At 37.7% G+C, this 23,407-nt stretch overlaps 1 long non-coding RNA gene across 2 annotated transcripts; it reads left to right on the top strand.

The window, feature by feature from the left end:
- Window positions 1-1,179: 1,179 nt before the first annotated feature.
- LOC121303331 lies at window positions 1,180-11,580 on the top strand. Of its 2 annotated transcripts, none has more exons than XR_005947777.1 (3): window positions 1,180-1,288; window positions 7,253-7,398; window positions 10,525-11,580. It is a non-coding gene; the product is annotated as an uncharacterized LOC121303331 (long non-coding RNA). The 2 variants fall into 2 exon arrangements; XR_005947776.1 differs by lacking the exon at window positions 1,180-1,288 and adding an exon at window positions 1,529-1,681.
- Window positions 11,581-23,407: the final 11,827 nt, after the last annotated feature.

The raw sequence follows: 23,407 nt of genomic DNA, 5'->3' as shown, positions 1-23,407 counted from the left end.
TTGGACTGCTGCCGTAAGAGAGAAAGTGTCCTAACTTCGATTAATGGATAAATACAGCAGTTAGGAAATACTCCGATTAAACTGCTATAGATCAACATCTGATGACCGGATAAAACAGGTTTGCTTTTATTATTATTATTATTATTATTATTATTATTATTATTATTATTATTATTATTATTATTATTATATAAATCAGGACTTAGGCATTTATTTACAATATTTGTGGACCCGGCAATTATTTTAAGTTTTATGATATTTATCTTTTAATATGGTATAAAATAAACATGTTTACTTTTAAATACCTGGACACATAATTTTGCATGTAAGATAATGCTAGTTAAATTCATTTGTGTTTTCTGCAGTAGTTTAAGCCATTACTTATAGTTGTTATATATTTAATGCAATCTAAGAATGTTTTTCTTTCCTTCTTTAGTTCAGATAGATTCTCGTATTATCTAGTCCATTCGCTTTGCCTCCAAAAATCTTGAAACGTTTCATCACAACTGTATCTTCCTTACTTCTGAATGCGTAAAAAAAGGAGTGCATTACTTACATTATCGATTTAGACTTTGTTGCATTTACTGTATGTAAAAAACACCGTGTTTAAGACCACGAATACAACACAAAATGTGAATAGTAAAATGACAATGTTTAATTACTCAAAACAACAACTAGTGATTTAATGCCATTGAATGTTTGACATATCTTTAAACTGGTTTGACAGCTGGAGCTCCAGTTCAAACACTGTGTGTATTCACGTGGGAGCGACTGGAACAATTGTTCCTGGGCGGAGAACCACGTGCTTCCTTCGGAATTCCTTGGGCACCTTGTCGTGTTAAGGTTCTGTTTAGAACTCGTATATTGAATTAAAAAAAAACAAACAAAACAAAAAAAAAAAAAAAACAGATTCTATATGATGAGTTCGAAATAAAATTGTCTGACGTTTGTTTTTGATGTATGCGCACTTTTGAACACATTTGCATGAAATGTGAAATTTGATTTTTTTTTTTTCTTCTGTGGGAACAGCAGCTATATAAATCAAACATGTTGTAAGAATCATAATGTTTAACACATTTTCGAAGCATACGTTTGTTTCCTCAATATAAAGCTTTGCTTATCTGAATCCACAATCAGACCAACCCCAGTACCACCCCTCCCCCATCGCCGCCCTTGAGAAGAAAGTTCAAAAACAATCTGTACAGGGAGCAGATCGGGCAAAGCCACCAATCTCATATTTATATGGAAACCCATGGCAACTGGGAATAGAAATACCACGTGTGATAAGGTGCGTTCTTCTTTGCAATTGTTTGCATTACTAGTTATTTGACAGCGGCTAAAGACACAACGGAGAGTGAAAGTGTGTGTGTGTGCCATATAAGAAATGTATACCCTTTACCGATACCTATATAGTCATATACAGTACAGTGTACATTTTAACACGGCATCGACAGATATTGCAGCTGTAATTTGTGTTTAAATATACAATTACAAATTATATATATGTTTACAGAATTCCGCACATAAGTGGTTAAACGCATGCATGCTTTAACAAGAAGAACTCAATGACCTCCCCCACCCGATGAAAAAAGTCCGCTCCCTATATATATATGCGGCCCTTCAGCATTTTCCCTTCAGTTGCCAAACGAGGAACGTAAAACTGCACCCTGCTTGCCCTGGCGTAAGTTTTGAACACTATTATCAATGTGCATTCCTGTAACGTTTGCCATGGTAAAGTTCTATTAGACTGGGTGCTTTTTCAGCCAAGGCAGTAATGCCCAATGGTTAATCTTTCCTATAGAGTTATATTACAAATACTGTAAGTTGCATATTTTGAGAATTGCGAATGATTATTAATAGTACATGCATGCGTGTTTTTATTATTATTATTATTATTATTATTATTATTATTATTATTATTATTATTATTTTGTAATATAATAGACAGTATTGTTTTAACTGTCCTTCTATCCGTGTAAAAAATACTGCGTTTGAAATGATTTATGAGGGCAGTGCGCCTTTTCTTTGGAGACAATGCGGGCTCGTTGTGTATTTGGCAGTGTTTCAGTTTGAGGTTTAGGGACTGTAACGAGATTAAGTCGTTTTATCTGATGTAGTAAAATAGTTTGTGACGTTTTTTTTTATAATGAAGTCCGCTTTATATTTAAAGGTCTAATGACCCACATATTTAAGAGGGAAATATCACCTCTACAAAGTTTGCTTTTCTGTTTTGATTCCTGTAGACACAGTGAATCTAGCGGATCGTCTGTACCATACAGCAGCAGACGCATGCAAGTTTGGCGTTGAGTGGTTTAGAGCAGAGGCACTATGGAGATAGGAAGCCTGAGTGCTTGCTTCTGAGAATTATATCTAATGCAAACTAACTGGTTAGGCAAATCTGCAGTCTTGAAGTCGACTCATTTATTTACTGTAGATATAGACTGAAGTAGAGTGACAGCACACGCACATGTCACGTTTCTTAAGAGAGGAAAGTGCCTGCTTAGCAGTTTTGGTGGATATCCATACTTCTTTGCATTCCTGCAGGGGCGTCCCTGGTAACAGGAAAGCTGCATTCTTTCAGCAGAAGATAGTTTACAGTCTGAACACATGTTTGTCTGTAACAGTACAGCTATGTCCAATAGTTTTGCGTCACCCTATAGAATTATCTAATTGCTTCATAAAGTCGAATGAAATCGGCTGAATAATGTTACGTTTGCATATTGAATTACATACCGCTTGGTAGTTTCCTGAAAAACTGACAAAAATTGAAAAATTTGACATTTTGAAATCTAACATGAAATACTGTACTACTATCATGGCTGCCGGTAGACTTTAGTGATATATCGTTTTATAGTTTGCTTGAATACATGATGTTAAATAAAATATCAAAATTATGTTCATATACAGAAGTTGTATTAAATTGTTTTATTAGGTCTCAATTTTAACATTCTCAGTGATGCAAAACTTTTAGGCATAGCTGATGTTATATTTTACATAAAATAAAAAAATACAAAATCTTTTTATTTATTATTATTTATTATTTGCCCCTCAAAATGTAAAAACTACATGTACCTACCTGCAGTGTTGTGGTTATCTCCCTCATGAAGATGACTGTAAGCACTCCCCAATCCTTATTCGTGGAATAACTAGTGTGCTCCATTCACTTTTTAACTGGGATCATTGTAACCCACCACTTCATTATATTAGCCCAATAAACAGCACTGTAATTTCACAACTTTAGAAAGTTGTGTTACAGCAAACCTCCAATTTTGTGAGGGGTGCAGAGCACTTATTGCCAAATGGAAGGAGGTACTGGAATGTTTGTAAATCAAGCGGTGAGCCAGAAGTTCATTATTTGCAATAATAAATGCTCTTTGTAAATATATGTATATATTCATCATAAGTGGACGTAAAGTCTAGTGTAACTTTCCTAGTATCGATCGTAACCTTTTGTTTATTGGTGCTGTATAAGTGCTGACTACTGGAATTATTAAGATCAAACTGCTTGTTGAATACAGCCTCTTTGAAAGGAACAAACAAAACCAGACTTGTGTACTCTCTGGTTCATTCCTGTCCTGTCAGTATGAGTTTGCACTGGACGCTTATTCAGCTGGATGGGAACATGCCACTGGCACTTCTCAGGAGCTGCAAGATCAATGCAAACGTAGATAACTATAGCTGACAACTGCGTGACACCTTATCATTAATTGTCAATGTTCATTAACTGTGAGTTTTGCTCTTTGCTGTGTGCATCTAAACTAGAATTGATCTTGAGCTTATTTAGAGGGCTTAATAAGAGATTGTGATACCTCTGAATAGGCAGTCCTGCTTTTGGGGAATTAGTTAGACATCCCTTCTGTGACCCAGTGAGAGTCCATCCGTATACAGTATGACAGCATGAAACAGCATGTCAGATAAAAAAAGCAAGCAAGCAATAACCAGAAGTAAACAGTGATGGTGTTTGTAGATTCAGTTGTCTATAGATGGGGGTTCATCCTGGCTTTGAGCTCGTCTCGAGAATCTGGGATTGAACAGCAGGCAGGCGCTACTGGGATCAATCTGTTTGTTGGGGGCAGGACTCTCACAGGTAAAGAGACTTGTCCGAGACTGATTGGAGGATGGTTGATTAATGAAGATTTAATCTAATCAAATAAGTAGATTTCTCTATTTAAAGCGGATGTTTATATTGTGCTAGATTTTCCAAACTACGTAAATTCAGTTGGGATCTTACATGATTACCTTTGAATGTATGCTTGAGCGTTTGAAGTAGTATGGAGCATGTTTCACGAATAGGCATTTGTCATACCACTGCTGACTGACTCATTGATGAACTCCTCAAACAAAGCCCAGAGCTGTCCTGCTCCTTAAAGCTCTGTGAGTACTGTGATGTTGAAAAGCATTCGTTTGCCTTGTTTACTGGCTGAGTGGGATCCAAATTGGCTGAGCAATGAAGCAGTCAAACCAGTCAGCCAGCAATTAGTAACTCCCAGCAGAGCTGTTGTTGGGCTAAGCTATTTAATCGGTCATTGAGTGCTAATGAAATTGGTAACACCGCACCATAACCTGTATGAAAGTGTAAAGCACAGCATTGAGCCGTTTACCTGCACTCTGTGAAACAACTGGAAAGCACTGACACAGAACCGAAACTATACTGCAGACAGATCAGATATTCAGATAGGTCAGATGCAGGAAACGTTTTGAAGTTAGATATTAGATGCCTTACAGAGGATTTGGAATAAATGGACTAAAATGATAATACCATGCTATTACCCTGAAGAAACCCAAGGAGATCCATGATCAGACCTCAGCGTTTCGAGCAATGGAAACACATTGATTTCAGAGCTAATGTAGTAGAATGGTCCTAAAGGCAGCACATTTTCTGGTTCTGATATGGCACCATGGCATGGCAGTGGATTACCAACGTGCAGGGGGTCATGCCACCGTGGCTCAAAGACGGTATGAAGAATGCTAATTATTTAGGACTCAATGGGCATGAAACAGGGACATTTTTATTGCTGCTATCCTGGCTGAAATCCAATAAATGCGGCTTATCCTCACTGAAAAGTCTTTCCACCGAACCCCCGTAAATGTCAGGACGTCCCAGGAACCCAATATCACATCCCACCCAAACTATCTTACATACTGTAAATCCATCTGCCAACAATAACTGTAAAGGGCACTGAAGCACACATTTGATAGTTTTTTTCTCTCTCTCTTGCACACTGAGGTTGGTAATGTACAGTCCGTAAACCTGAGCCGGTATCACGTAGACTGGCAGTTTCTGTGTCCCGTGTGTGCAGATCAAGCGCTGTGCTGAGAGTGATGCATGTGGACAGCTGTTTCTGTGTATTCTGTACTGTATGTCAGCTCCTCAAGCTGGTTGGGTGAGCTCGGGTTATATAAAAGGGAGCAAAAGCTACTCTCAGTCTTGCTAGGCAGGAGGTGGGCTGTGTTTCTGCTCAACGGATTAGTAGCTGCAAAGGTGAGATTCTGCATTTGTCCAGGTCTTTAGTTTAATTGGGCTTCAGCTGTGATGTGCTTTCTGTTAACATATGTGGGGAGTGTGTCAGGAATGGATTTTTTTTTGTTTAATCTACTTTATAAAGCAGTCAAACAGATTCCTGATAACTGTTTTCCTAAGTGTCTGATCACACTTCCGATAAAAGCTGTTTATTTTTAAAGCACAGAATTTATCAGCGAGGCTTTTGATCATGTTTATTTTTTTAATAGCGCTCCTGAAAATACACAGCCACAGCTGACTTTTAGCTACAGACTTTCTAAATTCAACGCTAAATCTGTGACTTCAATGTAATGATGCAGTTGTTTTTTGTGTAACAGAGATGATGTGTTTTTGATACATTCTGGCTCCTAAACCTGCTTGTTACATCTGAATTTGTTTAATTATCGTTTGCCAATTGTGTGTTTTCCAACATTATCAGCCACAACTGTATATAGAAACTCCCTGGAACCAAAAGGAGGACCGTTATTCTCTACTAAGGTATACTGTATATAATGGGTTCAATATGGAACCAAAGCTCTGATACAGAAAATCATTACAGAGGCTCAGAAACTGATGTTTTAAATTTCGAATTCTTAATCGTTCTGTTTTGGAACCCTTCTGTTTCGTATAGAACTAAGGAACCAAATGGTTCTCTGTGGAATGTCCAGGAAATCTCTTTCTTTTCTAAATGTGCTATATGGTACAGCACTGCTTGATCTGACATGGAACAGCGGTACAAAAGACTACTGTGCTGAATATAAATGTAGGATTATAAGGTAGAAATATATTATGTGTGTAACAGGAAACGATTTAGTATATTGTTCTTACTGTAAAGATGAATCTGGAATAAAAATACAGTGTGAATACATGTTTTTAAATACATACTAGTGTATAACATATAAGTGATGGATTAAAAGCATTTCTTACAAATAGATATTAATTAGGGAATTTGGCTGGTGCGCTGTCACTGCTGTTTTTTTGTGTGTTTTTAGATAGTGGTTATTTGCTTCGCAAAATTAATTCCTTATGTAGCACACAAGCCAAATTTTTCGCATTAAGCCTTATTTGAACTTTGTCGAGGGAAGGAAGTGTGATGCAGCCTAAGGCACATTTTGATAATTCGGCTTAAAACTGACCTATGGCAGCCAAGTGTATATTTTTTTCAGCCAAGCATATTTTTAATATTTGATTTTCAATCAATACCAGCTGGTTATGACTCACTCCCAGAAGTTTTCAAAACAGACGGAGCTGGGTGCTCTGTTTCAAGGCGAATGTATCTCATTATATATTTTATAACAATGTATGAAATATATATAATGAAATACATGAATAATCTTACAAAGCATACTCTTATCTCACAAACTATTATTATTATTATTAATAATTATAATAATAATAATAATAATAATAATAATAATAATAATTGTTCATAAACCTTAAGTGGAGAATATATATTTGAAACTAAAAGTAGGAATCGGGAGCACATTTCTTATCCTTTATTAATCCCACTGCAAAACAATAAGAATGTGACCACTGTGTTTTAATCCCAGAATGAAATGCAATGCAATGCTGTGGATACAGGGACCCCTACAGAATCACCGCAGGGCCCACAGGGTAATCCTACTTTGCAGTCAAATCAATGTGAAGGTTTGGAGGTTGTGATGTAAACCAAACAAGAAGCTAGAGAGTTTTCCGTGAGATCGATGAATCGGAGCGCAGCATTAACTCTTTGTTTGCTGTAATTCTCATTAGGTTGAAGACACTGTTGAGGAGGAGCTGATGGGGTTTGTTTGATGCTAATGTTGAGGGATGCTCATTAGCCACTGGATACACTGATCGCAGCAGACATGATCACCCGACTGGGCAGACTGACTCCGGGATACTTTCGACTCCTCCAGGTCTGCCATATTGCCAATCCCTATTGTTACCGAGGAGAGAGGCTGCGGAAAAGAACCTTTATTCTGGAACCCTTATTTTGATTCTATAAAGAACCATTCTTGTACTCTGGAACTGCGGAGAGTTCTACAGCACAGAGTTCACGGTTGGAACCCCTATGGCTATAATGGTTCATTTAAAAACACCCATGTGAACCTATGTTGTTGAGTGCAGCATGATCAAACAAGAAATAGAAAATTGGACAACTTACTAAGATGCGGTATATTGAATATTGGAGTGGAAAAAGAGCACGACTCTTTATAAGAGTAATACTTAACAACATAAAGCATCTGTTATTAATTGTGGGCATGAATAATAATAGACTTTACTATTCCGCACCCCAGCAGTGCGAGCGGTAAGCAGGACCATGCTATCATGCTTGCTGGTAGCAGCTGTAAAAACTTCAATATCCTAATTCTGTGCTAAGTGTGTAAAACATTTGCAACAGAATCTTTTCTTATTCGATGGCTTGTTAATGGTTTTTGATGAAAGGTAAGTACAGGTCAGTGCTGCACAGTGGTTAGGGTTAGCGAGTGCCTTATTTGAAATAAAATAAAAATTCTTGTTATCGACCATCGAAAGATTGTTGTTTCTTTGAATTTTTCAACAACTTTAATAATATTCATATTTAATAACATTTAATATTAGATTTGAATATGTAATAGCATTGTAAAGCACACTGTGGTGCATTCTGTCTAGTTCTTTAGACTAACCACAAGCTGTATATTCAAGTGCTCTTTTGCATTCTGTTGGTACAATGGATATTACTGTCTCCAGTACTTTGAGTCTAACAGCAAACAAGGAATTTGAAAAAGATAATTCGAAAAACTGTATGTTGAAATAGAACACAACATTATTAAAATGAGTTATTTAAAATTGAACAGACAATAATAGTTTACCAAAATGTTGTTTGAATGTGTTATGAGCAAATGTTAATGTAAAATAAAGGCTACGAATTGTATATTTTCAACACCATTACCAGTAACACATATAAAAGGATTTGCAGCACAATTTAAAAGCTATGCATTTTTATTTTGACATTGAAAACCTGAGTTTTCAGCTAATATCTAGAGCACCAAACTCTGTACCCACATGCAGAAGAGCATTCGATTCCTCACCTCGTTCATGAGTAATCACTGCCCGTAAACAGCTTTAGTCAGGAGCAAAAGGCAGACAAAAAACAAAACCTTCACCCTTCAATGGCTCAGGCATGATAACTGTGGCTATTAATTACTTTTGACCATAATTTCAGTGTGTAAAACAAACCTTTCTAGAGTCCCCGCTGTACAATGCTTGATATTTAGTGTTGACACCCTGAACTGAGGTGTTAAAAGCCGGGCCTTGTGATAAAATTTAGTAGCGTGGTTCCAGATTTACACCCGCCCTCTTTAGGATCTTTACCCAGATGTAACAGCAGTAAAGTAGCATGCTGAATCAATAGCATTCTATATCGGTTAAGTGTCTTTGTGATTGTCTTTCGTGGTTTACCATTAAATATCTTACATAACTTTATATTCAGTATTACTGGACAGTAAAGATGAAACACATTCCATATGTTTATGCCTGGCGTTGTGTCCTGAATGGGTATGTGTTTTCTCATTTAGAATAAGTAGTCTCTGTGAGCGCTTTACTGATATAGATTTAAAGACTATTGAATTGAATTGAAGCTGGCGCTTTATTTATTTTCAACTCTGGAGTCTGGTAGCCAATAGAAACACAAGCCGAGGCCCACCATATTGATTGACCCAGGGCCTAGTGGCAGAACTGTTTCCAATAAGGTTTTAAATAAAGCCCTATGTTTTATGGCGGGGTATTACCCTGGTGTCACTAGCCAGCCAGTTTAACAGCCATGGAAATGAGAAGGTCCATTGCAGAGCAGTTTGAGCCATTGCAGGGTTTCCAGCACACCTCAATGGTTTGCCTCATGAAGGTCCCATCCAAAACTATTCAACAGTGCTGCATTTATAAACACTAAAAGAACCCGAATACATGCATTTGAAAGGACTTCCGCGTGCTCATCGAGAGCCTCCATTTCCTTTTTAATATTTGATGCAGCAGTTAACCGCTCTGCATCTGATGCAGATTGAAACTGACAGGAAGTTGCTGAACCAGAAGCTTTATAGTTTATGAAAAAAAGCCCCCCCCCCCCGTTTTTGTTTCATAGGAGCAGATGCTGTTATTCTCTTAAGAATTTCAGAAACTGACATCTGTACTTTTAATATGTGTTTATTTAGAGTCAATAAATATACGAATGAAGAGATTCTTGATCTCTTTCCTCCGGAGGACGGATCTTTCTGCAGTAAGCCTGTGCCTGAGTTGTACAAGCAGTTTCATAGCTGAAGTTAATAACCAGAGGCGATATCGGCTGCTCTCTTTGTAGACTGTCAGATGTGAGAAGCTGATTCAGAGTGGTTAGTAATGCTTTACCATTGCCTATCCTTTATAAAAGAGAGTGGGTAACCTGCTACCAAAACCCTCTTGTGACAGATATTTAATAAAGCTGCTGCTTTGGCAATGGCCATATTAATGATACATGCCACTCTCTTTCAGACAGTGTGTTTAAAGGTCCTCTACACTGCGGTGTTCTACTGTATAATTCTCTCAATAGCGTTCCGGTACTGTCCGGTAGAAATTAACCATTTCACTGCCAATGTTTTTTAAAACCCCTAGACATATCAATGACATTGTTTTTCACATATCCATTTGACGTCATCACAGTAATTTTGCAGTTTGACTTCTAATACTGTCTTAACCATGTGTGCTGTGCTGTGACTATGCTTTTAATATGCTTTACTTTTTCCCTTGGTTTACTACAGTAAACCTTTACTTAGGTTTTGGCTTTTATTAGAATTATTATCTTTAGTTTCCTTTTACTTAATGTCTTTCTGTTTAATATCAGACTGATTCTCTATCATTTTATATTCTGGTCTCTGTTTAGATAATTATTTACCATGCTTACTAACTATTCCAGGAAAAAACATTCCCTAAAGACTCCACAACACATGACGTGGAGAAGCATGTTAGCGTGTGCAGCACTGATAAACTTCCGCGTCTCATTTATTTATTGATTGATCTATTGTTTTTTGCAGAGGCAGGTGGCTGGTGAGGTCCAGACACAGCCAAAAGACGGGATGGTGAATCACATCGCCTTGCTGTTAGCCATAGTGGGGCTGGGCCTGTCCTACTACAGCACACGGAAAATGACAGCACAGGCCAGTTCAATACCAGCACCCTGAACCAGAGGGAGAGAGAGGGAGAAGAGTTTAAATGCCAGTCATGGTCAGGATCACCCAAGGGACACTGCAAAGCATATAGTGTACGGGTTTCTGTCAGGAAGGGTCAACGCTTTGCAAACGGATAGCCTTTAGATACAACAATTCTTCTGCACAGTTCATGAACACATGTTCCTCAAGTCTGATCAGTCATTACAAATACGGTCATTTAATCGTTTCAACAAAGTCCACAAACAATGTTGTTCGTCAGATGGTTGTTTTTAACTGTGAATAGTTTTTTAGCTATGTAGAATGGGGAATGCAGCAAAAAGGGACGGTTTTCGGGATGTCATTGTAATTTTTTATTAAGATTTAATAACTACCCTTCAACAAGTATTGTCACGCAGGGAACTGTGATCCCGGTTGGAGTGTAGCGCATTTTCATGTAATATTTGTCATGTGTTGCAGGGACATGACTTACAAATAGCATACAGGCGGTTTCCAGCACTGTAAAGAAGCCAGGGAAAGTGGACCACAAACTCACAGTGAAAAAAACACTAGTGTAATTCCATTGATAATATTGTATTAAAGGAGCTCGGTTACAACAGACACACATACTGATAAAATATTTGTGCGAGTAGATATTTAATACATAACTACCTTGACTTTTCATAATATTGCAAGGCTAAGCGTTTTCCCCCTTCAATGCTGTTACCTTGGTCCCCTTCATAGCTCCTGCAATACTGTAAGATACAAAACACGCCATAGCACAGAATATGCAGCTGTGACAACACTCCCAGAATGCTGCATGCTGGGTTTTAACTGTAGATTGTAGTCAAATCTTATCAATGCAAGCACCTCTATCCTTTTTTTTTTTTTTTTTTTAAATTTAGTCATTAAATGACTAAATTAATTGGTTTTCTCCCCAATTTAGTGTGCCCAATTATGTGTATCCTCGGCTCACTGCTCACAACTCGAACCTGCGATCCCCAGGCTATAGGGCACATTCACATGGAGCGCCCTTGCTGGATGAGCCACTCGGGAGCCCCTTAGCACTTGTATCCTTATTATGAATGTTTTCTGTAGTAGTCATATTTTAAGCTATAAAAAATTGACAATTTTTCACAATGTACCAGTAATGGAAGGCACTGATGAGTAAACGATTATCATGGTCACTGAAAGCAAACTGCATTTCTTTGCATGTTTAATGGATTTCTAAATAACACATTCGCACGTCAGTTAGTTTTGAGGCCTGTGCATTTAATGCAGCCTTCTGTTTCCTATTTCCATTTTCCTGCCCTCGTCCCCCTAAGGCAGGGCTTCTCAAACTCGGTCCTGGGGACCCCTTGTGGCTGCTGGATTTCATTCCAACCGAGCCCTCAATAACTAGACCCTTAATTGAACTGATAATTTGCTTAATTAACATTTGATAAGTAACTTGAACTGCAACTGTTGAAGAACTGAAAACAAGTAAAAATGTCTAATTAAGCTAATTGTTAGTTCAATTAAGGGTCTAGTTAAGTATGTGAGAGCTTGGTTGGAATGAAAACCAGCAGCCACAGGGGGGTCCCCAGGACCGAGTTTGAGAAGCCCTGCCCTAAGGACTTCAGATTATTGTTTTTCTTTGCCTTGGTTCCCAACTCTCCCCATCAGCAAGGTCAGGTTTTGTCTTACCGTTTCCCCGACAGCATTTATCTGGAGGGGCAGAGATTGTGATGAAGCTAAAACAGGTCTCACCAGAGCAGGCTGTACCCAGATTTGCAATTTACCTTTCTCTTTTTCCAAGGAGTGCTATGGCTCGTGCTGTGCTGCACCGTGCTTTTCTGTGATTTACCAGTGTGCATTGCTACAGTGTGCTTTGCTACACTGCAGCAATGCTTTCACCATCCTTCCCCTGTCAAACAATAGGCAAGCCTTAGCTGTTTAACTAGGACAGAGTTCCAGCTTTAAATACTACATCTGATAACACTATAGGGGTAGGGGTTTGACAAGCTTTGATCAAGGAAATACTGTAATGTTGGTTTCTTTATATACTATATACTTCCATTGCGAAGGCAAAAGCTAATTATTTTAACTTATGGACAGCAAGCCTTTTAAGAATGTGCACTTATAAAATGGTGGATGACAGAATAAAGGGATAACAGGAGTATTGAAAACAGTAACGGTGTGGGATGTTGGAGAGAAAATGCATAATACAAAATTCTAAAATGAAAGCCAACATATCCTTGGCCAGCTTGCTGTGATGGCCATTCCCGAATAGCTGCCTGCAATTTCCTTTGTGTTGTTTTCCACAGTGTGTTGTTTTATCTGAATATTTTCTCGTATACTCGATGCGCTTGCGTACATCTCATTTACAAAACGGTGGAGACGCCTGGAAGGCTTTATAAGTGCACAGTACATATTGCAGGTGTTTTATTTTAAAGCTACCTTACAGATAAAATACATGACAGTGCTAAAACGCACTGATGTACCAAAAACAGGAAGGGAAAAATGATAAAAATTAAAGGGCGACTTGTTTTTTCAGTGAGGATCATGTGGTGCCACAGGCTGGATGATGCGTCCTGTTTTTCCGCCTCGGAGAGCGCATGTTTTTGTAGCAGATGTGATGCGTTGTGACAAGCAGAGAGCAGCATAGGGACACTGGCCGGCCTCTTGCATGCAGTCTGCCTGATCTGGTTGGGATGACCCGTATTAGCACAAGTGTTATATAAGCCATAGCTGCGACGCAGGCGTGGAACGGGATGCTGTTCTTTGTTATCGCATTGAGTTTTTTTTTTTTTTTGCTTATTTGGAAAGGATAACATGCCTGCATAATATGAGCATAATGTTACATTTCCTACAAATCTGGTTTAAAATGTACGGGTAACGTATCCTATAGGGTTATATATTATACTGTGAATCTGAAATGGAACAAAAAATATAGAGAAAAAGCAGGAAGAGACGCACTAGCTTGCAAAGTCAGAATGCCAGTGTCGTTGCTCTTTTTTAAGCCATTAGAAATTTTATTGTAGGTTGCGCAACTTTGTTCAAGCTCCCCCCCATCAGTTAGAGGGCAAAGGGTTAAATGTAGTACTATGCATTTTTGAAAGCTTTTTGTTTTCAATTCTGTGAATCCCCGTTTCTTTATGTAGCAGATATTCCTCCTGTTCATCTCCGGTAATGCAACAGTGCGTGATGTGTTTCATTGCTTAATTAGTATGTTGATACTGGGAGTATTCGTTACCGTTTTCTTTACTTTTTGACTTTTTTGGTCACAGTTTTATTTAAGGGGCGCTTTGCTGATGTCTTTTAACATGTTACAACTAGCAGATGTGTTTTTCATTTTTAGAAATTTTAGAAACATCTGTTAATATGTTATTAAAGCTTTTAAAGAAAGAAATACCTATTGATAAGAAATAATAAATAAAGAAGTGAATTAATACATAAAATTATATTCTCCTTGATATACTTTTCAAGCCATTATTTTTGTATTATCTACCTATAGGCGTAAAAGATACAATCACTTTATTGCAGGTTTCTCATTCAGTGCCTGAGCCTGCTCTTCTTACTGGACACAATATGACAATTTGTCTTTTGTATTGCTGCTAAATGTTAAAATAAATAAATATCTGTAAACACAAACTGGTGTCTGGTCTGTTATTTATGATTCTTGACCTAAAAATCATTAATGGCTGGAATCTGCTGTATTTTAATACCAAGTTTGAACTACGTATTCAGAAAAATAAACATCAGGTAAGATGAAGATGATCTAATCCACTTACTAGACCTATATAAGCTGTGGGAGAGTTGTGTGCAACTATTCAGACACAGTCATGGGAAAGCAAAAGGATCTCGGTGACTTCACAAGGGGCATGACAGTGGGATCCTATGCAGCTTGCTTGTCCCTCAATGCATTGGCTAATGCGTCCATCAAGACAGCCTCCCTGTTGAAATCACCCTATTGTTGTATTTGAAGGTGCTTTAGCTCAGAAGCTCATGCAAGCTGGAATTCTTCAAACTTCGAAACTGTGTCACATATTGACTTAACAGGAAGGCTTGTAAACAAGTACTGTCATGTACATTTTAAAAATTTGACTACATTTTCAAATGAAGCTTTGTAAGATAGATTTACAAAGAACTTACAAGTCAGCAATTCCATTGCAGTAGCTTCAGGATATAATAGGTGATTAAGCAAATGCTGAATTTAGAAATATTAAAAGAAACTCAATTAAAATGGTTTCAACAAAGTATTGTTCTACTTATTTAATCACGATTGCTATTTCATCTGCTACATTTCTTTTTGTATTTGTAAATCATAAATGACTGTCTTCAGGTTAAACTGTTTTTATTTACTTATGATTCTTAACACAGGAAACAAAACACTTTTGAGCTTCTAGGTTTTGTGTTTTCCTGCAGCAGGTATACTGTATATTTTGTTGTGATTAACTTTTTTTTAAATTTTTTGACAAACTGCATTTTCGAATACATATAAACTTTTGAAAGCAGATGTTGATTGTCGGAGACACTCGAAGACCGGTCCACTTTCTGAGCTTGTCAGCTACCAACAGAGATCTAGAAAGAACCATTTTCTGAACAAGGCATTTTATCTGTATGTGTAATTGCTGAGATGTACTGGGTTGACTGTAATGAAATTTACACTTTGCTTCTTTTAGAATTGAAATGATTCCAGAACGTTCCACACAGCCTCTGACTGTGTGCGGAGCCTTCGCCAAAACGAAAGAATGCGTTAAGAAACAACCCCAAGACTTTTGACATCTTCAAAGTCGGTTTGATAAAATCTCCGAGCAGTCTGCCAGCCGAAATATTCCTTCAGTTAGCACAAATACTTCTTTCAAATGCAAGAGCTCCGTAAGCCTTAATAAAGTCAGTATTAAATCACCTACACAACGTGGCTTCAGAAGCACTTCTGTCCTTGATCTTTTACCAGTGCCATGCATTGCAAACATACCAATTTGTTCACGCAGCAACCAATCTAAAAAGAGCTAGCATACTGGGGTCGGACCAAAAAAAATGGAATCCTGATAGCATGTATAGTGAATTCTGTGTGTTCAGGAAGTAAATTAAACTATATAAAGACAGACTGTGGCTCTGTGGCTTCCTGCATTTAGGGAATAACTTAAAAGCCAAGTTCGTGACTGCCAGCTGGAACCAGAGGCATTGCTTAGTATGTTGCACATGGCTTTGGCCATAGCATTTCTACTTCTCATGGGGTAGCTGACTAGAAACATTCCACTAAGTGTCATTCCAAGAATCAGCTTACTCAACACTGGAATCTTTGGTGTTATGTACAGCAGCACAGCGATGGGGTTATTCTCCCTCAAGACAAAACGCACCTTCATGGTATTTCACTAGTTAACCCAGATATTATCTTGTCAGCAATTATAAGGCTGCTACCTGCTACCTGCTCTGACACGCTTTCAACACTATGACTACCAATTCTATGAGTGCTCAGAGACTTCTGTTGCGACAAACAGGTCTCATTGGGAGGAGAGCTGGTTTGAGCCCCTAAAGCTTAAATCAAATGGACAAGGTCTGCTCTGTGACACATTTGAGAGCACAGAATGCAGTAAACAGTTACCAGCCATATGATAAATTATGTCAGTTTTGAACATGATAGTGTGACATGAGTTGACACGCAGAGTTCCACAACCAAGGCGCTGGCAACCACACTCTCCCCACATCTGCAAGCTGAGTGCGTGTTGTGGGCTCTAAATAACTAACAAGAGAGCAGGGAACAACTATAGACATGGTATTTTGTTAATGCTTTTTTAAAAATTGGACAGTATGTTGCATAACACCTTCATAAAGACTGTATCACTGATGCATAATCCATCAGAATCACTTTGAAAAACAATATAACGTACATATAAATGTCCTTTGCATTTTTCTCATATAATTTGCAATAACACTGTTACTACAAAACTTGAGTCCTGCTACATAGGGACCATGCCATTTTGTCCACCAGCTTCAACTCATTGAAAGCCACTGCACTAAATCTAGGACAGGGGTGAGCTACCTTGAGCAATGTTGCCAAAATATTCAGCTGTTTGGCAGCGTGATCTTGAACAACACATTCTCTTGTGCCCTATGCAAAACAATCAACAAAGTGAGCGAGAAGCAATACCAGATCATTGAGAATGAATCCAGATTCGCTCTGTTTCAAAGTGAATGAGAAGCAAAACCAGATCATTGAGAATGAATCCAGATTCACTATGTTTCAAAGTGAATGAGAAGCAAAACCAGATCACTGAGAATGAATCCAGATTCGCTCTGTTTCAAAGTGAACAGGAAACAAAACTGGATCATTGAGAATTAATACAGATTCACTCTGTTTCAAAGTGAATGAGAAGCAATACAAGATCACTGAGAATGAATCCAGATTTGCTCTGTTTCAAAGTGAACTATAAGCAAAACTTGGTCATTGAGAATGAATCCAAATTCTCTCTGTTTCAAAGTGAACGAGAAGCAATACCAGATCATTGTTAATGAATCCAGATTCGCTCTGTTTCAAAGTGAACGAGAAGCAATACCAGATTATTGAGAATGAATCCAGATTTGCAGTTTTTTTGCATGTTTCCAATCTGAAAGTGAACATTGTTTGAAAATCAACTAGTTTCTTCAACAGTAAGCACTTCCGATTGAATTTAATGTTATTTTTTTGTTACTGTCTTTCAAACAAACATTCTTATTGCAATTACTCAAATGTGTTTCTGTGTTAAAGTGTTTCCATCTGAATTCAGGATCTGCCTTTCAATTAGAATTGCTTGCCATAAACATACCATAAACTAGGCTAGATAAGTGCTTTAATAAAAGCAAGATCCAGTGCCACCTAGAGGGCAGTTACTTTAGATCAAGTTTAGCGCTACCGCATACTAATATAAAAACAATTGGCTGGAATGTGTCTACGGCAGGCAACTAGAACAGCAACTCCTCAACGCATAGATAAAGCACCACACAGATTTATCAAAAAATAAAAAATAAGGTATGGAAAACTAAACTAAACATACTATAATTTGGTGAACTCTTTATTTTAAGAGATGCTTTATAGTTTGTTAACTGCTAAAAGCTAGCTTACTAACATGTTAACAGATGTAATCTATTAACAAACTTCAAAGGAAAGGCCAGTTAAAAACTCAAGTCCATCATATAATTTAAATGGGGTTGTTTAAAGGAATTTTGCAACCAGTGAGATCAGGTTTCATTTTATTATACCTTTTTTTATTAGTTTATAAATAGTTAAACTATAACATAGTGTAGCCTATTTTGAAGCTAATATTAAAATCACCAGTCAGTTTAGAGTTAAATACTTCTAACCTCAGCCAAGAATGAGATGAAAAACCTGTCAGAAGGGCTGACAACCAGCTCTAGTAAACATTTTCAAATTGAGTTTTAAATGCAATGACCGATGCAAGATATATATATATATATATATATATATATATATATATATATATATATATATATATATATATATATATATATATATATATACACACACACACACACACACACACACACACACACACACACACACACACACACACACACCAGTATATTTTAATCTGACATAACATTCAGAAGTACACTGGGGTTGTGGGAGGGCAGCCAGACAGATTTCATAACATTAGAAAAGTCCTCTGGATCTATTTTTTATTGCCTGGTCATGAATTATTATATGACAAGTGGAATCTCTCTGCCATTCACTTTTATTAGGATTCCTGTTATCCTGAGTTTGGGTAAACAAACTTCACAAAGGCTCCCCTTCACTGCATAGCACAGCCTGCCTCAGTCGCTCATTAACAGAATGGCTATATGACTCCATTTTCATCGGGACAGTTTGGAACACTCCAGGCTTTTCAACTCACATTGCAATCCATTCTGGTACTTTATACCTGCCTCACGCACCTTTACCTGGTTCGTTTTTTCTTTAAATCCACTTGACAGTGTTGTGTTTTTAATAACAGAGCAAACATTAAAACAGCTGAAACATAAGCACCTGTACCTACCATTAGAAATCACACATTAAAAATCAACCAATCACGATGAAGTATTAAAAACAAAAACAAAACAAAAAAACAAACAATCTGGTACCTTTAGAAAATATACACAATATACATCTCGTATTCAATGAGAGACACCCCACACACGACGTTTTAACCTATAGAGGATGGTATCTGGACCCTTACCAAAAATATAACAGGCAAGTCAAGCACCCTTGAAAAAATGCAGCGGGACACCGATCACACCAGCAATACATTCGCAAGTGGTCAGCGTGGTCAGTACAGCCGTTCCTCAGAGCGGTCAGCGTCAATCAAACTAGCCTCACTCGGCTGAACGGGTGTCTTAAATTAGCTTGTTGTCATCGCATGGCAAAGCTTATTTCTATTTTACCCAGTTTGGAGAGGTTGGAAATACTTCACGGTTCACTGACACTGCAGTAAGACTTTTGTCGTTTATACTGGAGCACGACCGTGCCAAGCATTATGTAATGTTTCTTTACACATTTGTAAAGACTAATGGATTACATTAAAAAAAATAAAAAAGTTCCCTTACACATATACGGCAGTCAAATTTAGCGCAAAGCAGTATTTTGTTCACAGTAACCTTGCAGTGCAGTACAGTGCAGTATATACTGTGGTGTAGTGCACACTGCTCCAGTAATACAGTATAGCTTTGTATGTTTATTTTGTTTCATGTGTACACGTATATAGGTATCCCAGCAAGCTGCGAACTGCAACAAACTTTAGCTGGATTACAAAAAAAATCCCAGCAATAATTTAAAACAATTACCTCATCAAGGTTAAAAAAACAGACAACAACATCTACTTATGTTTAATGTAAAGAAACTTAAACATTTAGTTTTCTTCTCGCACCAGTGTAACCAGTCCTACAGTCCCTGAAGCAGCATAAACATTTGAAAACGAGCACAGCAACCAGTTCTAACCAGAATAAACCAGTGCAGACTGGAACTTTAAAACCAGCTGGTGCAGGGAGTTCAGTCAATGCTTATAGTGTATATATGCATGCTTTAAAACAGCAGGGGGCAGTGCAATGTGCGGTATCAGAATACATACATCTCTGAGTTGCAATAACAGTAGCAGTCATGGGTTTAAGATTTTAGACAGCGTAGGAAGCTAAGTGACTGGGATAGGAGGGGAATGAAAATCCCACTGCAGGGAATGAAATCCCGGCTCAAACACTTAAACTTTTTTCCATAGATCTAGAAAGCCACTTATTAAATTGGGATGAAACTTGGTATGGATATTACATAGCATGAGTTATAGAGAGGTGCCTCTCTGTCTGAAAATCCATCCCTCTGTCATTTTAAAAATGCTCTACAACAGGACACCTCGTTAGTTTGCTTAATGACATTTAGGTAAATACCGCTTACCGCTTTCATGAAACTGCTCATTGACATGTCTTATTATTTGCTGTTATGTGTATACTTTTGATTTAAGTTGTGCTCCACCACATTTGCATCACGCTCCCAGTTCTAATTGTGAATGTGCAGCCATGGCACGGGTGTATAGTACTGATATATTTGTTTAAATTGGGGAGGATTGATTCAAGTTTCAAAATGTAGTTTCCATAAAACAGGAATACGATTTGAATTCCCATAATGACACAAAGGGGTGTATTGTAACGGCTATTCAATTATGTGTCAGTAATCACTCGGGGGAACTCAAATCCAGTTTTGTTGCCATGTGCCAGACTGACGATATGATTGTGCAAAATGAATAAACCCAATAAACACATGACCCCTCCTCATCCATATAATGCATACATTGACAAGTTTTTGCTTGTCATAATTCTTATCCAACTGAAAGCATCTTGTACTTATTATCTATTCATAATTGTAATTTCAGTATTTTTTTTCCCCCAGTAGTTATATGGAAATAGAAAGCAAATGAAATGCTATTTGAGTACTGCTCATTCAATATCCATTTTGTATTCCTTTTCTCTATATCTGTCTTTACCGGAATTTACCTGGCTTTGGGCTTTCTTGAAAAAAAAAAAAAAACCCTGAAAAACTGCCAGGCACCCCCTTTTCTCTTTATAGTTTGGATCCAGTTTGTCTCTTACTAGTACCTTCTCTGACCTGGGCTTTCCAATTGTATTACCTAATGATGCTGGAAAAGGTTGTGGTGACTATGGATGAGGACCTCATACTCCCTCTTGTGGAAAAAGTCTGTAATGACGCCTCTGCTTATTTGCTCAGTACCATTGAGCAAAAGGTGGCATTTCTTTCCCTGAGAATTGCATTTCCCGATACAAAAGCGTTCAACTATCCTGTATTGAAGAAAGCCTTATTTCAAGTCCTATAAATTACAATTGTATGCTTTCCCTTTGACATCTCCAAACCACACAGGCATCTTACTTTACACTTTATGATTTGCTGTCATTTTATTATTGCACGATTTATTTTTTTAATTTGCATATAATTCAAAGAGTCGGTATATTCTCTTTCATTAAGATCAACACATCTATCATTTTGCACTATAAATGCATTTCTTAAGCCTCAATTCAAGCTAATTTGAATCCAGTTTAATGTGCATGAAGTAATGTATTCATACAGTGTCTTGAAAACAAACCGATTCAACAGTAAAGGCCACTGAGTATTCGACCCTTAATCCTATTTCAAGAAAAAAAAAAAAAAAAAAAAAAACCCAAAAAAAAACAAAAAAAAAAAAACCACTGGTTTATTATCCTCTGTAACGAATAACAATATGGGTCCCAAAATCAATTATGGATGAAGAGTGTAACTCAACTCCAGCGTTGATTCAAGTAGTATGACAGGAAGAGCTTCCAGGTCTCATTAATATCTAGGTTTAAATCAGGCACAGGCAAGTGCGTTAGGAGACGCGAACGAAACTAACGATGAGAGTGTTAAATGATTCCAACCACACTGAATCTGGAAATTTCTATTTAAACAAAGTTCCAGTGTTATGTAGTTATCTAAAGCAGTGACCGGGAGATCCCGTGCTTTGTTCCAGCAATGTTCTGAACGATTCGGCTGGTCGGTGCTAAACCACTATCCAGGCACTGAAGTAGCTAATTATTTAATTGTGCCAGGTTCAGAGTGAAATTGTCCTTCGTCCACCAGAGATCTCGAATGACATCAATTCAACAAAACTTGAAAGTGCTTTAGCTCATGTAGAAGATGGCAGTTTATACTTTTATGGCGTATTCATTTCATATAACCAATTCCATTTTCTATGAAACCAGTTTGATTGGTTTAACTCTCTAACTCAACATCTCTTAAAAACCAAAACAACCCCCCCCCCCCCCAATTAGCACTTTCAATATTCCTTTTGTTGTATTATTACTTCCATTTTGTAATATTGTAAGTATATATTTCTAAGAAAAAAGCTATATAAATAAATGGCATAAAATCACTTGGTGGACGGTATCTTAGTTCCACTCCAAATCCTAAAGCGATTGAAGAGCTGAGGATGAGGAGAATGGAAGGTCTTAGCTGTGGAATTCATTATTTGACCGTGACACGCTGAACAGGGCTTGAGAGAAATGCTATATTCACAAGAAGTACCAGCAAGTGCAGGCAAAAGCATTATTAATTATACTTGTGCACGCCATTCCAAGCATCACATTTTTAATTGTTCTTGGTGAGTCTATAACAGAGGTGCCCAACCCTGGTCCTGGAGGGCCGGTGTCCCTCCTGGTTTTTGTTCCAACTGTACACTAAATTGCTTAATTGGACCAATTAAGCTTCTAATAAGTGCTTGATTAGTCCAATTAACTAATTTAGGACAGTTGGAACAAAAGCCAGGAGGACACCGGCCCTCCAGGACCAGGATTGGGCTCCCCTTCTCTATAAGGACAGAATCTTTCTCCTTCTTCTACATCTAATGCTTTCTTTGGCACCTGCCAACTTGATTGAAGAGGTACACACAGTTTGTGTTCACAGAAACATTCTTCATTGCCTGTAACTACGTGAGAAGACGTGGGATGGAAAAAGTCTCCATTCCCCCAATGGCCCATAGAGACACTTTGAGTCTACTGTTCCTGATGAATCATATACTGGAAATAGGATAACAAATATTTTTATATTTAAGACACGACTCATTCAAAATGGTGCCCCAGCGCACATGTTTTTAACTGAAAGCCCTCGTCCAGCCAGCTAGATGGTGGGCCCTCCACCTGTGCGGATTTTAGGCCAAACAACTCATCAGTCTCCACAATCATCAATAACAATGTCACTGTTCTTAAATTCTGTCTTGGGTGTTTGCCATGACCTACTGAAATTTGTTCAGTTAATGTAACCGTTCACTCCAAACCATGTCCTTTTTCCAGTAGGCGGGAAACTCAATATATAGCTTAGAGCTAATCAAAGTTTCATAATGTCTGGCTCTGTACGAATAATTTAGCCCGGGAGGTTATTTTAGACCTCGTTGCTGTGATATGCTGCTATGGGAAACCTTTTCCCTGTTCATTCCCAAACAATACAATGTAACAGAACAGTAGGATGTGTGTAGAACACCATGAAAGGGAATTTGAGGGGGAAAAAATGATGAAGTCTTTCGGACCTGTTCAATTAATCTAAACAGGGGGGCTTGTTCAAAAAGGGCTACTGTTCACATGATTAAACTGCCAAACCCCTTTGTGTGCATAAGAGAAGCAACACATCCAGCACTGCTAGTAATCAAGAGCCGTAGAAACAAAGAGAACCACGTTTTTAGCAGATTATTTTTTGTCTTTGTTTTTAAAACTTTGCTAACAAGAATAAAATCAGAATATACAG

The sequence above is a fragment of the Polyodon spathula genome, chromosome 32, assembly GCF_017654505.1.
Source record: "Polyodon spathula isolate WHYD16114869_AA chromosome 32, ASM1765450v1, whole genome shotgun sequence".
Lineage (NCBI taxonomy): Eukaryota > Metazoa > Chordata > Actinopteri > Acipenseriformes > Polyodontidae > Polyodon > Polyodon spathula.
Note: the sequence above shows the minus strand (reverse complement) of the source record. Positions and strands in the feature narration are given on the sequence as shown.